The sequence below is a fragment of the Argopecten irradians genome, chromosome 3, assembly GCF_041381155.1.
Source record: "Argopecten irradians isolate NY chromosome 3, Ai_NY, whole genome shotgun sequence".
In the NCBI taxonomy this organism is placed as follows: domain Eukaryota; kingdom Metazoa; phylum Mollusca; class Bivalvia; order Pectinida; family Pectinidae; genus Argopecten; species Argopecten irradians.
The window spans coordinates 13,542,614-13,558,614 of NC_091136.1; positions in this window are offsets into that span (position 1 = coordinate 13,542,614).

The following is a 16,001-nucleotide window of genomic DNA, read 5'->3' on the forward strand; positions in this document are numbered from 1 at the left end:
ATTGAAAAATCCACACAATCGACCTATCAAATAAATTAGCTTATTTTGCCATTGTGATAGAAGTGCTCAATTTAAGGTAGGTCTTAAGAAAAAAATTGAGTACAATTTTCTGCAATTTTGGGCTAAAAATCATGATATTTTGCAATTTTTCAGGTATTTTTTTGTTGTTACCATGGTATTTACATGCATGAATAAGCGCAGAATATGGCCAAATCTGTATCAAAATATCAAATTGTAATTGCAAAAGTTGTGCAGATTAATTATATATATATACTTTTGTACAGGTATTTTTACAGTTAAATGACTTTAACCTTATTTCTAAGGCATGCGCCTTATTTTCATAGATTGTCCAGATCTACTGTTTTCTGCTACCTAAGTCAACATCTTGAGTCCTGATATTACTTTGTATTAATTTTCATAAATATGTTTAGTTTCATATAAGATTCCTTTATGATCAGTGATTATTGTGCCATTGCCTTTTTGTGTCGCCTGCAACGTAAGGGCGACTCTTAGGTATCACTATGTCGGCGTCGGCGTCCAGAAAACGGTTTGCGTGCGATAACTAAGTATTTACTTGCTGTTCGATTTCATCCAAATTTGGCAAATTGCTTTATATCATTGAGATCTTATATGAGTTCGATAATGGTCAAAATCCGTCAATATTTGCAAGAGTTTTTGCAACGGGACATTAAAATCGTCAAAACAGATAAATCCAAAGTTTCCGTTCGATAACTGAAATATTTATTGTCTAATTTCAACCAAATGTTATGAATTGTTATATTTGAATAAAATCTCGAATGAGTTCGATAATGGTCAAAATTCGTCAATATTTGCAGGAGTAGCGGGACTTTAAAATCGTCAAAATAGGTAAATCCATGGTTCCGCTCGATAACTAAAATTCATTGTCCGATTTTAACCAAATTCGGTATATTGTTTTATAGCAATGAGATCTTAGATGGGTTTGATACTGGTCAAAATCCATCAATATTTGCATGAGTTACGGGACTTTAAAATCGTCAAAACATGGTTCCCGCTCGATAACTTTGGAACTTATTGTCTGATTTCAACCAAATTTGGTTAATTGCTTTATATCAACAAGATCTGAAATGGGTTCGATACTGGTCAATATCCATAATTAATTACAAGAGTTACGGGCCTTGATAACTTCACCTAATTATTTTTAACTGTAAATAACTATTTTTTGTGATGCTGTGCATGCGACTTCCGTGAAATTCGTGTCTATCCGAGGCGACACATCCTTTTCCGTGGGATTATTGTTACCACTGGAGACCGACGCTCCGTCAACATTACCTTGCACAACTCTACAAAAATTACCTTTATAGACTATTAGCTTATACATGTATATGTATTGGCTAAAACATAACTGCAGGATTGTAATAATTGTACGCAATACACTTATCATCATTATGGTGAAATGGGATTGTAAAAAAGTTCACGATGACCTTATGCAGAATACAATGATTATACTTATGCATTTATGAATAATGCAATTCAACATTAGAAAAATGCATAACAGATGTCAACATCGCATCAGTTGTTAATAACATTTAATGCAGTGTGTTCTGCAAAAGGAATGTTTGTCATCATCATATCAGAACACTATGTTTTATTTTTCAATACCAAATGTAATTGGTTGTCATGCAGAGATCGTTGATTTTTCATGAACATAGTAGAATTTTATGATGAATACGCAGTATACAGATATAATCTCAAAATGAATTGTATTGTACCAATTGCATTATAAATTTGAAATATGGTAAAAAACTGTCGTTTTCTCCGTATCGCAAACGTAACACGAGCCGCTGCTGAATCTAAATCATTCCTCTCAGGTGTGTCTTCAACGACTGTTCGAGATATCAGAAAAAAAACTCAATAAAATAGAACAAAGATTTATCGTATAACCAGGGTATACTAAAGACCACGCAGAAAAACTTTGAGATTGTGATCAATGTGTTACTATCATTTTTCACATTTTTTCATGCCTGAAACAAACAGGTACATGCACATTACATTTTCAAATTTTTATTTTCCTATTAGGAATACTCAATTCATGCCATCATCAAAAAAATAGCAAAGTTATTCTGCTTCTTATAAAAAAATCACTGTATATGAAAAAGCACGAAATCGGTTAGTGTTAAACCACCGGCGGCAATTTTTTCGTTTTTTTTTCGTTTTTTTTTTTTTTTTTTTTTTTTATTTTATCAGCAACACCTGGTTATTCAACTAACAATATCTGGCGGTGGTGGAATACAAGTACATGTAGCTGTATTATACAGAATAATAATTATACCTGAGCATTTTCATCGGATACTATACACGGTCAGTATCTTACAGTAGCTAGGCTAAGGACGTGTCCTTGATAGCTGTTAGTTTTATTTTGTGTTGACACGGAATGACGAGATGACTCCTGTTCTCTTGGACATTTAAACAAATCATTTATTGCATCATTAGTCAAATAATAATTTGAAAATTCATATACGCCTGCAAGGAGGACACGTCCGTGGCCTATCGCTAACCACAATGCAACTCGATCGTGGTCTTATTACAGATGTATTATGTTAAAGAAGAAGAAGAAGAAGAAGAAGAACGGAGGCAAAATCAATATGTTCCCCCAACTTCGTTTGGGGGACATAATTATACCAAGATAATAAAAAACACTACATGACACATTCAGGCTTCCGTTCTAAAATCATTCAAATTACATTCAGGTCAACGATAAGTAATTCTCCTGATGATAAAATAATTTTCATTTCATTTTGTGTTTAAGTTAGTAAAATTTGCTTTTGCAATTCATTATTACATGTACATCACAATTGAATTTCCTAAGGTTCAAGAAATGTTCTTAAATTGTTCTTGAATCACTCTCCAGAGAGTCACATGACTATAATTGATATTTTCCCATATACCTGTTCTTGTCTGTTAATGTGAAGAAGGGGGAAATTTTAAAGTTAAAGATCCCTTCAGTAGTTTCTGAGAAATCGCGGTAACAATCATTGTTAATCGACAGACGGACGACCCACCACGGATAAAAGGCGAATTGATTACTGATGATGGTGGGCTAAATATTAAGTTTGGCATATATTTCCAATTCCAAATGTCAATTTTCATTGTTCTGTGACATTTTGAAGAAAAGTGGGACACAAATACTTTACATAATTCAAGTTTAACTTTTTTTGTTGAGCTACATGCTGAAACTAAACGAAAATGGAAGTATTTTTCGAAGCCAATGGCTGTTTGATCAATACCCCCAGCTTCCTCTTATAAGAGGTGTCATGTCCAGCTTAATTGTTTTGAAAGTTATAAGAAGTTGTATATATAACTATTTTTCGTCACATAATCAATCTGATATTAAGTGATTTCGCCCATGTAATATTTTTGCATAAGTCACGAGTGTAATATGACCTAAAGAGATTTTCATTGGCGGGAAATTGTGATGTTAAAATACCAAAATTAAAATGATGTCAGGAATAATGATATCATGTCGGGATTTCAAGGACGGCGCGACAAAATGACGGCCTCCGCCAGATTTTCGCAAAACATTTTGACATGAGAGTCTTTAAAATGTAGGTTGTTGTAGTTATGTGATAAAAAGGTACCACTTAAGGTATCTTAAATGTGTGTTCATTTCAGATGAGAATATATGACACTTGCCAAGGTTCACAAAGAAAAAATTTCTCATAAGAAATGAACAGTCATATTGAAGATCCTATATATAATTGAACTATGAAATGCATTGCCCATAAATTGTTATGTACTACATCATGTTTTTTTTAAAAAGAGGCCCATGGGTCACCTGATATTTGATACATATTAATTAGTTATGTGTTTTAATAGCCAAAATAAAGCTGATTTTCAAACTTGTTCGAAATATTTGCAATGTAGTCTATATGTGTGTATGTAAAGTTTTATTGAAGTTGATGCATATCTAAATAGCTTTAATTGCAAAATGCAACAACTCCAGTTACAATTGAATCATGCTGATTTTCAAACACGTCTGAGATCTTTCAAATGTTATTATAATCATTATAATCAAGCTGATTTTCAAACTTGTTCGAAATATTTCCAATGTAGTCTATACGTGTATGTAAAGTTTCATTAAAGATGCTTCAACGCTGACAAATTGTATTTTTTCACTATCAAAAACAGCAGCAGACAATTTAGTATTTTTCTTCGGTTACAAAAGGTACGTACTTTACACCATTACCGCCGTTGAAAAGTTTGAGCTTCTAATTTTACTTCAAGTTAAGAATATAAAAAAATAATGATTACTTGCATCCCGAAAAAATTCCGTGGCACTATATCCTATATGGAATGAAGTAATGATTGCGCATGACCCAAAGGCAAAATTAATTATTTTATATTATTTTTTGTGTTAATTAGACTTATGTATACACGATTAAACACTAATTATTTTTCAAATGATGAATATCATTTATGCTCTGTCGGCGGTGAAGCATCTTCAAGCTTGATGCATATCTAAATATTTATAAGTGTAAAAGGCAATAACTCCATCAGTTACAATTGAATCAAGCTGACAAACATGTCTGAGATCTTTTAAATGTTATTTATACATACAATGTTTCATCAAGCTTGGTTCATGTTTACTGAAGTTATCATGTTCACAAAGCTTAATAATTATAATTGCAAAGGGCAATAACTCTGTAAGTTACACTCTAATCAGGCCAATTTTCAAACTCTTCCGAAATCTTTCCAATTTTGGTCTAAATACTAAGTTTCATGAAGCTGAGTACATACTGAAGTTATCGTATTCACAAGGTCCAATAATAATTATTAATGCAAAGAGCAATAACTCTATCAAATACAGTCGAATCAAGCTGATTTTCAAACTTGTTTGAGATATTTCCAATGTAGTCTATATGTAAAGTTTCATTAAGTTTGATGCATATTTCAAAAAATAATTAGTGCCAAAGGCAATAACTCCTTAAGTTACAATTGAATCAAGTTGATTTTCAGACATGTTCGAGATCTTCCAATGTCAGTATACATACAAAGTTTCATCAAGCTAGGTTCACGTTTACAGAATTATCATGTTCCAAAAGTTCAATAATTATAATTGCAAAGGGCAATAACTCTGTAAGTCTCAATCTAATTAGGCTGATTTTCAAACTCTTCTGAAATATTTCCAATTCTAGTCTAGATACAAAGTTTCATGAAGCTGAGTGCAGTTATCGTATTCACAAGGTCCAATTATAATTATTAGTGCAAAGGGCAAAACCTCTATAAATTACAGTCGAATCAAGCTGATTTTCAAACTCGTTCCAAATATTTCCAATGTTAGTCTACATACAAAGTTTCAATAAGCTTGGTTTATATTTGCTCAAGTTATTGTGCTCACAAGGTTCATTAGTTATTATTGCAAAGGGCAATAACTCTTTTAAGTTATAATACAATCAGGTCCATTTTCAAATTGTCTGATATTTTAGTCTTTACTTTAGTCTAAACACAAATTTTCATGAAGCTGAATTCATATTTACTCAAGTTATCATGTTCACAATGTCCAATAATATTTATTTTTGCAAAGGGCAATAACTCTGTAAGTTATAATCGAATCAGACCAATCTTAATACTTGTTGGAGATTTTTCCAATTTCAGTGTAAATACTAAGTTTCTTGAAGCTGAGTGCATATTTACTCAAGTTATCATGTTCACGATGTCTAATGATGATTATTTGTGCAAAGGACAATAACTCCGTATGTTGCTGTTGCATCACACGGATTTTTTAATTTGTCCGAGATCTTTGCAATGACAAGTCTACATACAAAGTTTCATTAACTTCTATTTCTATTTACGCAAGTTATCACGTTCACAAGGAAATGTTAACGGACGTCGCACGACGGACAAAAGACTATAATTGCAATAGGTCTCGATATGACCTATGGTCAGGTGACCTAAAAACAAAGCAGACATATGTTGTCTTATTTGCACATTACAGTGTAATACAAAAAGATTTCACAACAATATGGATACATAATCATATAACATCAAACTGTTTAAACGAAAGCAATCACATCATCACATGGCTGTCAAGTTTCATTGAAATTATGACCTGTAGTTTTGGAGGAGTTGTCCAGACAAATTTTGAAACCTATGTAAAGTGAAGTGACCTGGTTCCCATGGTAACATCATACCACATTGCAGTAAAACCTGCATATGAATTCAAAACTATTAATGGTCATGAAATTATGATACTTGATATATAATGTAAGTCAGTGTGAGGATGAGATTAATTCACACCACATGGTACCTGATACTATTTTTGCAGGACTGTTGTTTCTATTTATGATGGTACGGTGTTAAAAGAGATATCCTGCGTTAATGTCATTTCAGCAGGAACATTGCGAAGAATATTACATTCCATTACCACTGGAGATACTTAGTCTCACACAAACGTTATCGGGTATCATGTGGTACATGAATTAGTTCCATTCACTGAAGAATATTTCACTGAAGAATATAAAAAATATTCTTAAAATTGATCAATATGAAAATATACTCTGTTTAAATATTTCAAAATAAATTGAAGTGTTTATCTATAATGCATCCGGTTTAGCAACGAGTGGGGATGGAGAATATGTATACATGTAATTACAAATAACATTTGTGAGGACTGTGGATACTACATGGTTGTCTTCAACAATGATATGCCAATCAAATGTCATTGATTATTAATCATATTTATCACCTCAATGCTTATCACAATGTAGATACACACATGTCAACTATTATTTGTAAATGTCAATTCATTGTTACAATATTACAGCCTAAAATCAAACATCTTTCTGAAACTAGTTCTCAGTCATGCTAATGTTTTGGATACACTGTTTCACAGAACTCCATGGCTTGATACCAATATTGTGTATGAGGAGACGTAATGTGCATTCTTGTTCTCACTTCTCTGTAACATTGCAATGACTGGTTCATCTTGTCATGAAATCCAGATTTGTCCAAGTCAATTTTCTCAGTAAAATTTTGAACTCCAAAAGTATGGAAATTCAGAAACAACCATTTTATAACAATGGTCAAAATATTTAGCTTGTCACATGACCTGGTCCATAGATCCATCAGTTGAATATTCTGGAGAAGTATATCATTCACAGGATCATACAGACAGACACAAATACTTTCAGCAGTGTAGCCAAACGTTGGAACGAAGGCGCCAGAAAGGGAGTTGTTCATGATACATTCTGAGAGTATCTGAGGAAGAAAGTATTCATGAACTAGTTTTTTAGTCCTCTTACTAGGTATTTCTGAATCATCACACACTTCATATTCACTTTTCACACCAGGTTTGCAAGCTTCTCTTCGTTTCCTTTAAACAGGAGGTTCCGTAGCACTGTCTTCACATGTATCTCGTGTGTCATCATTTTCTTCTCTATCATTCATTATTGTAACAGCTATTGTTTGGTTAAGAAGGATATCAACCCTGCCGTGCCACGTAAATGATGACCCTAGAATAATAAATAAAAAAGAACAATTTTAATTTTTAATTCTGAGTACTGTGATGGAATACACAATATACTCCTGTCAAATGCCAAACCCTGAACTTGCAATGGGTATGTACAAAGAACTTCTCCAACCATTGATGATTGTTTAAAGGGACAATTCAGTCTAAGAGTACATTAAAATTTGCACATATTTCGGAAACAAACCATTTATAATAGTAACAAGGACATAGTCATTCAGATCCGCCGCCAACGGATATATCAAAGCTGAAGTAAGTTTGATTGTGAGACTTATGTGTATGAAAAAAAAAACAGGAAAAAGGAAATTGAGCTAAAGAAAGATGGAGTATAACTCAAGTAGAGCGGGGCTGCAGTTGTTGAATCAGGTATACAGCCTTGACATTTATATTAGACTATATACACAAAGATGGGTGGAGTTTTGCAAAGTAACATTTACCATTTACCATGATATTTTCAGCAATGTTTCCATGGTAACGGAAAAAGTGCAAAAAATGAAAACCTAAAAATAGCAAAAGGTACTACTAGACCATAAAAAGAATGTGTCTATGAAGTTTCGTGGAAATATCTCTGCTGGTTTTAGAGTTATGCTCCGGAAATGAACCTGCTACAAAAATATGATATTTTCAGCAATGTTTCTATGGTTACAGAAAAAAGCACAAAAAGTGAAAACCTAAAAATAGCAAAAGGCACTACTAGACCATAAGAACAATGTGTCTATGAAGTTTCATGGAAATATCTCTACTGGTTTTAGAGTTGTGCTCCGGAAACGATTCTTACACAAAAATCTGCCATTTTCAGCAATGTTTCCATGGTCACAGAAAAAAGTACAAAAAGTGAAAACCTTAAAATAGCAAAAGGCACTACTAGACCATAAGACTAATGTGCCTATGGAGTTCCTTGAATATATCTCAACTGATTTTCCAGTTATGCTGCGGAAACGAACCTGGTACAAAAATATGACATTTTCAGCAATGTTTCCATGGTTACGGAAAAAGTGCAAAAATGAAAACCTAAAAATAGCAAAAGGCACTACAAAACAATAAGAACAATGTGTCTATGAAGTTTCATGGAAATATCTCTGCTGGTTTTAGAGTTGTGCTCCGGAAACGATTCTTACACAAAAATCTGCCATTTTCAGCAATGTTTCCATGGTTACAGAAAAAAGTACAAAAAGTGGAAACCTTAAAATAGCAAAAGGCACTACTAGATCATAAGACCAATGTGTCTATGAAGTTTTGTGGAAATATCTCTTCTGGTTTTAGAGTTATGCTCCGGAAACGAACCTGGTACAAAAAATAATATTTTCAGCAATGTTTCCATGGTTACGGAAAAAGTGCAAAAAATGAAAACCTAAAAAAAGCAAAAGGCACTACTAGACAATAAGAACAATGTGTCTATGAAGTTTCATGGAAATATCTCTACTGGTTATGCTCCGGAAACCATTCGTACGGACGGACAGACGGACGGACGGAACCCATTTGTATATCCCCCGCCAACTTCGTTGGGCGGGGGATAATTAGATTAGCTGGTTTTACTGTGATATGCCAGAAAAGCCAATTGTAGTGAAATGTATGTGAAATGTTCAAACTTGCTTACTGTCCGACATTACACATAGTGCTCGGATGTCTTGTATGCGGAACCCTGGCCCTTGCCAGTGTAGTAAAGAATTTTTTGTCTAGAACTACATGTACTCAAATCGCTCTTACAGTAGTGTGTTTACATTATTAGAAGCATGTTTTAGTCTAAAAACAATTTCATCAACTCCTCAGTGGTAACGTATTGCATTTATTTAACGGGTGACTTTGGCTCGGGTATGGGTACAGCGTACATGTTGCACCTGCTTAATCGTATTGATCAACGATTTTGCATTTTAATGGTATCAATCCAAATACAAATGTACTTAACAATGTCGTGAAATGTGTCAATATTTCCTGTTATATGTATTATAAGGAATGTAGAACAGTACATTTATGTCATATTTTGTTCATGGTTATGTAACCGAATTAGCCTCACTGAATTGTCCCTTTAATATTTTTACCGGATGCAAGAGAATTTTTTCAAATTTAGAAAAGGCACCGGTCTTAGGGATTGAACTTTTTTTGTTTTGATTTGAAAGTTCACTAATGAGAGTTTGATAATAATCACAAACAATCATCACTCATTGGGGAACATGTTTATACCATAACTTCTTCAAAGTGCAAATGTACTAAGTTCAAATTCTTTCAACAAATCAACTAAATTCTGTGAGCAAAATAACTGACACACTAAATTATAGTCCGCTAAACCTGCCTATATTATTAGGTTTTTTTTTTTTTTTTTTTAAAGATCAGTACTTTCATCAGTACTATTTTTAACCCACTCCTATACTGAATCCTAGGTGTATTACGCAAATAACAAATTCATCTTGATTTAAAAGAGATCGTCAAATTCTTCATGCAAAGTGATTTTTGATTTGATTATATGTGGATTTACTTTACAGGCAAGAGTTGATTACAGAGTTTATAGAAAGACTATTGTTTCCTAATATTTGAAGACGCATATCATGATCTTGTGTAATTGTGTACTTGGTTCATGTATATTCAATAATATATGTATAAATGCATTTTATAATTTCAAGTGGATATAGCATCGCATATTTGAATATTTACGGAGAACAAATCGTTCATTGAAATATTTAATAGCCGTCCCCGAATATTTATAATGCTGTATTCAGAAGACAATGTTTGACTTGACTATCAATGTTGATGTCACAGCGGGCGTATTTGCTACTAACCTACGAAGTGTGTGTGGCTCAGTTAGACGTCCATCGATGACGTCACATTTAACGATCTTGATATAAACTATAAACCAACTTTCTTTCAAGGCTATTTAAAATCACAATTTTCAATTCAAACAAGTTCAAGTTGATTAAAATTTGCGGATTCCAAAGTTGAATTTGATTTTCAATCAATTTTAATGATGCAGATGCTAATTCGCGGAGACATAATATTGCAAATTTACATGGATCCTTACATGGATCCCGAAATTCGCAAAAGTAAAGATTATAGTATCCAGAGTGGCCAACTTTGTCACTAGGCTGGGCAGGACTGCATGTTGATGGATGTTTGTTATATTTCGATACACTGAGTTACACATCAATAATTCTAAATCTCAACCAGAAGCAATGTTGCTTTTTGCAATGTCTAAACAAGGGTCCAATGGGCCTGAATCGCCCACCTGCTATCTGGTACTCATAGTGTATACTTGAGACATTATGCAGTCAAGAAGTATTTCTACAGTGTATGAATGACCTAAGTAATATCAGGTCTCTAGGCCTCTTGGTTCCTGACGAGAAGTTGACAAGAAGATTTTAACCTATTTGATTCATGTGATGTTAAATGAAGGTCAAGATCATCCATATTAACACGCTTGGTAGTCTTTAGATAATTCCAACTTTTGTTATGGGTAAGCTGTATTTATCTTATTGAAAAAAAAAAAAAAAAAAAACCCACAGTAAAAGCTGGGCTTTACTCTTACACTGTAAAAAAGAGAGAGAAAATTAGAAACAAATGTAACTTTATTATGGTTTTAATTCAAGAGGAAATTGAGCAAAATATCATTTTCTGTATGAATTTAAGACTTCAACATGCGTGTATGGATCTATAAGTACAGTACTCTTAGGTAATCTTACATGAAAATAGCTATGAGCCAAATTTCAGGACTCTTAAAGCCCCATTATGTTTTGGGGTGAAAAAATATCGCCATAAAGTACCAAACTTTGCTGAATAGTAGAGCATATATCCTTATGATAATATCCGCTAATAAAAAATGCCCAACATTTCCATGTTTTTCAAAAACAATAGAAAACCCCTCTTCGTAGAGGGGGAAATCCGTAGTTCCGCCCCACAGCCGAAACAATCTAGTACGCATGCGTAGGCACATAAAAAGTGGAATTTCCCTAACAAACACTGGAAGACCATAAAGGCCTAATTTTTTTTCAAAAATTGTCCTTATTTTTAAAATAGACCTAATATTGAAAGAAAATGACCTGATAATCAGAAAAAGTCTAATTTTGAGCAAACTGGTCTAAAAAGACCACTATGGTACTAATTTCCATGACCCCGGTCTAAGATTACAGCAGCGGTCTAATTTTCAGTGATGGGTCTAATTTTCAGTGACCGGGTCTAATTTTCAGTGATGGGTCTAATTTTCAGTGACTGGGTCTAATGTTGATGACCACAGACTAATATTCCAGCGGTGGTCTAATTTTCAGTGACCTGGTCTAATTTTCAGTGATGGGCCTAACTTTCAGTGATGGGTCTAATTTTCAGTGATGGGTCTAATTTTCAGTGATGGGTCTAGTTTTCAGTGACCGGGTCTAATATTGGTGACCACAAACTAATATTCCAGCGGTGGTCTAATTTTCAGTGACCTGGTCTAATTTTCAGTGATGGGCCTAATTTTCAGTGACCGGTCTAATTTTGGTGACCACAGTCTAATATTGCAGCGGTGATCTAATTTTCAGTGGCGGGTCTAATTTTGATCAGAAACATATATACATATGTATATACAATGTATGTTTCTGTTTTGATGACCCAAGCCTAATTTTATAATGGTGGTCTAATTTTCAGTTACGAGTCTAATTTTCAGCGACTGGGTCAAATTGTGACGACCTCAGCCTAATACTACAGCATTTATTTAATTTAAGCGACCGTGTCGAATTTCGATGACCTCAGTTTAATTTTATAATGGTGGTCAAATTTTCAGCGACCGGGACTAATATATAATGTTGGTGACATCAGTCAAATATTATAGAGACGGTCTATCTAGCCGAGTCAAATATTGAAGGACCACGTACTAGATCTGTCTAATTATTCAAAGATTTAAGATAAGATAAGATAAGGTTTATTCTGGTTCAGGACAATCATGATTCCTCTATACCCCACTCGTATTGATACATATTACATAAGTCATAAATTGCATTTATAATCTGTACACATCATACAAAATTGTGGTATTATGATATTGTTGCTTCGTAATTGAAATAAAAAGTTCCTGATTCTTCCGGTGATTATCCAACTTATTCTTAAACGAATTTCATTCAAAGGAGTTCACTGAAATTCTCTACTAGATTGAATTTTGACACCATTTTCTAAAAAAAAACCATGACTGATTATCTATGTCTTAAATATATTTGACGGCCGAATTACGACGACCTTATCTAAACTTACCGTCACTAGCTAGTATTGTCTATTTCATCGTGCACATGTCTTAAATTAAAGCCAGATCTAAATAAAATAGTTTGTGGTCGATAACTAATTTGTCATGACTTACATATTCATAAGACCGGTCTTGTGTACGTGTAGTGTATCGTCTCTAATGTAGCTTACATGTACGACCGCTTTATAGCTATACCAATATACTTCCAAGAATTCATGTTTACAACAAGAACTTAATCGGTTTCTCACTATGAGTTTCATAATCATTGTGTAATGAAGATGACCATTATTTTAAGCTAAATGTGTGCAAGCCTCCTCCGCAGATTACACTCTTCAGCCACCCGCTGTGATAGACAGATTTACCTGTGCCCGGCGGCTAACTGGTCATCGGAAGCAAGGACGAATAAATCCTTGTCGGGAGATTATCCAGAAGCCGTCAGTAGGATCTGTATCTAGCGTTTAAGTTATACTTAATATTGTTCTTTAATAAAATTCTTGCAATATTCCGGACGAATTTTACGTAGGTATGTCGCCACGTGCTGAAAACTGTATCAGTTATAAGTTACCCGAGACGAAGTCTCCTAATCGCCTTTTGTCCGTACGTCGTCGTGCGGTGTGCGTCGTGCGACGATAACAATTTACATTTTCGTCTGAACCACAACTAAATTCAAAGAAATTTTGCAGAGACCTTTCATTGCCAAAGATCAATAAAAATTGTGAATTATATGGTCCTCTAGGGACCTGAGGGTTGGGGCCAAAAGGTGTCAAATAGGCTAAAACTTCAAAAATCTTCTTCTAAAATTCCGGAAATGGTAGAATCAAATACTCTTCATAAATGGAATAACGTTTCCCCTTGGTGAGGGGGTCAAGTTTACTATAGTTTATGTAGGTAAAACTCAATTTTGAGCATTATTTGTTCTTTTGTAATAGAAAATGAGTCAAAAAAATGTCAGAATTATCAGTATGAAATGGCCATTGAATCATATTAATGAAATGTCCATAACTGACCCCCAGAGTCCTCAGACCTGTAAAGGGTGGGGCTAAAAGGGGTCAAATAGGATAGGCTAAAACTTCAAAAACCTTCTTCTACAATTCTGGAAATGGTAGAATCAAATACTCTTCATAGATAGAAAGGTCTTAAGGTCCTTTACAAAAATTATGATTTATATATGACCCTGGGGTCTCATGTTTCCCACTGGGTAGGGGGTCAAGTTTACTATAGTTTTTATAGGGAAAACATATTTTTGAACATTATATGGTCATTTGTAATAAAAAATGAATCAAATGTTGTCAGAATTATCAGTATGATATGGCAATTGAGTCCTATTAACACATTTTCCATGACTGACTCCTAGGGACCTGAGAACTGGGTCCAAAAGGGGTTTCTTATAATTCATAAATGTTTTTTAAAGATTTGAACCGAATTTGCAATTGTATCAGCACTCAGGTGACCGTCAAGGCCTCTTGGGCCTATTGTTTACTTCTGAACTGCCTCCTATTTTACTATGAGATGTTTGTCCATTGGTGGGTATTACGTCAGTGATAGTAACCCCTGGGATATTGAGGATGTAGCCAAAAGTGTTTTTACAAGCCTGTGATTGGTAATTTTTTTCTTCTGGAGTGACTCAAATTTTACTATGATATAGTCCAGGGGTGCATATTACGTCAGTGAAAGTAACCCATGGAGTATTGGGGATGTAGAGTAAGAGAATTTTTCATTTTTTAATTACCTTCCTTTTCAAGGTCACAGGGGTCAAATAGACTAAAATCCTGAAATGACTGCAAACTTAGGTATACTTTCCATATCCTAATGAAATTGGCCCCGTTTAACAGTAACAACAAGAGTTATCTCCCATTTCTTTTCTCTTCATTTCATCCGCAACACTCCTTCAGGTGACGCCCAACTAGTAACTCCAAAGCGCTATATTTCAAAATAAAATTTAAAAATATTGATAGCTTAGTTGTTTCCTCTTGTCGATTTCTGATTTAACGTCACTACCAGTGCGATATGACGTCACAAAACTGCGTTTTTTTTGTTTTTTTTTTCGAGGCACAGTCAATGTTCCGGGTCCTATTTCACACATTCAACATGGATAGGGTAAGTGTCAGGCTTAAAACATGTATAAGTTACATGTGATATGTGATGCGACACATCAATAAATAAGATTTTGTGAATTTTAAAATTCGACTATCTTCTATCCCCCCTGAAAGTTATATGTGCTGTAATACGAATCTTTCAATAATAATGTTATTAACTACCAAGTAACTCAAAATTCGTTTTGCGAAAATTGCCAAAAATCACGATGTTTACGTCTACTCACAGGGACCTGGCACGGAATTTTTTAACCAATAGTATACATATATATCATAGTATCAAGGATGCTATGATATATACATATGTATACTGTTAGTTTAAAACAAATCGTGCCAGGTCCCTGTGCGTCTACTGTGTATAAAAATGAGTACAACTGCTCAAACCAAGACAAGCAGTGATCAGCAGTTTACAGGCTGAGTGTCAAAATCGTTAAATATGTATCAACGAAAAGATTATACTTCAATGTCATGAAACCAAACATTTGAATAATGCAAAAATATTCATTATTTTATTTACAAGTCCAAAGTTCTGTTGATGTACTAAGTGAAGAGATTTGAATCGCGCCAAAATTTTTTCAAAAGATAAGAATTGTGTAATGTGTGCTAGTGACGTAAAGCCTAGTAGAATTAAAATAGTGTATATAAACTACGAACTATCAGACGAAAGAAAGACAAAATTGCCTTTTATTTTCTTTCTTAACCAACATCTAAGATTTAGACTGCCCACAGAATATGCAGCTAAAACTTTCCATTCTTCGGGATTATACTACTTTCGAAACTTTCATTTGAAACTGTTTGGTAAATGATTGAAGCACATTCAATATGTTTCCAGTAAGTCACATATTTTCAATCAAAGAAAATATTTTCACAATAAAGATATATCAAGTATTGGCATAAGAGTTTGATTAACTGGTTATTTCTACCATAGTAGACGGTGTTATTTATCCTCGTCGTATTTCTATCGGCTAAACGCAGATCATAATTGTGGTAGAAACAGGTCACATGACTCGTGGTTGTTGAATATGTAATATATTCTTAAGTTATTTTTAAAGCTAGTTTTTTTTTGTAACTTGACAAAAAGTCACTCATGTGGAAAAAATGTCCATAGCCAACAACCACTCGTTGCGTAACCTGAAGGTTAAACATGGCGGTCTGAAATGGAGAAGATTCTGCCAAAGCCCAGCAAACACTATTGATTAAGATA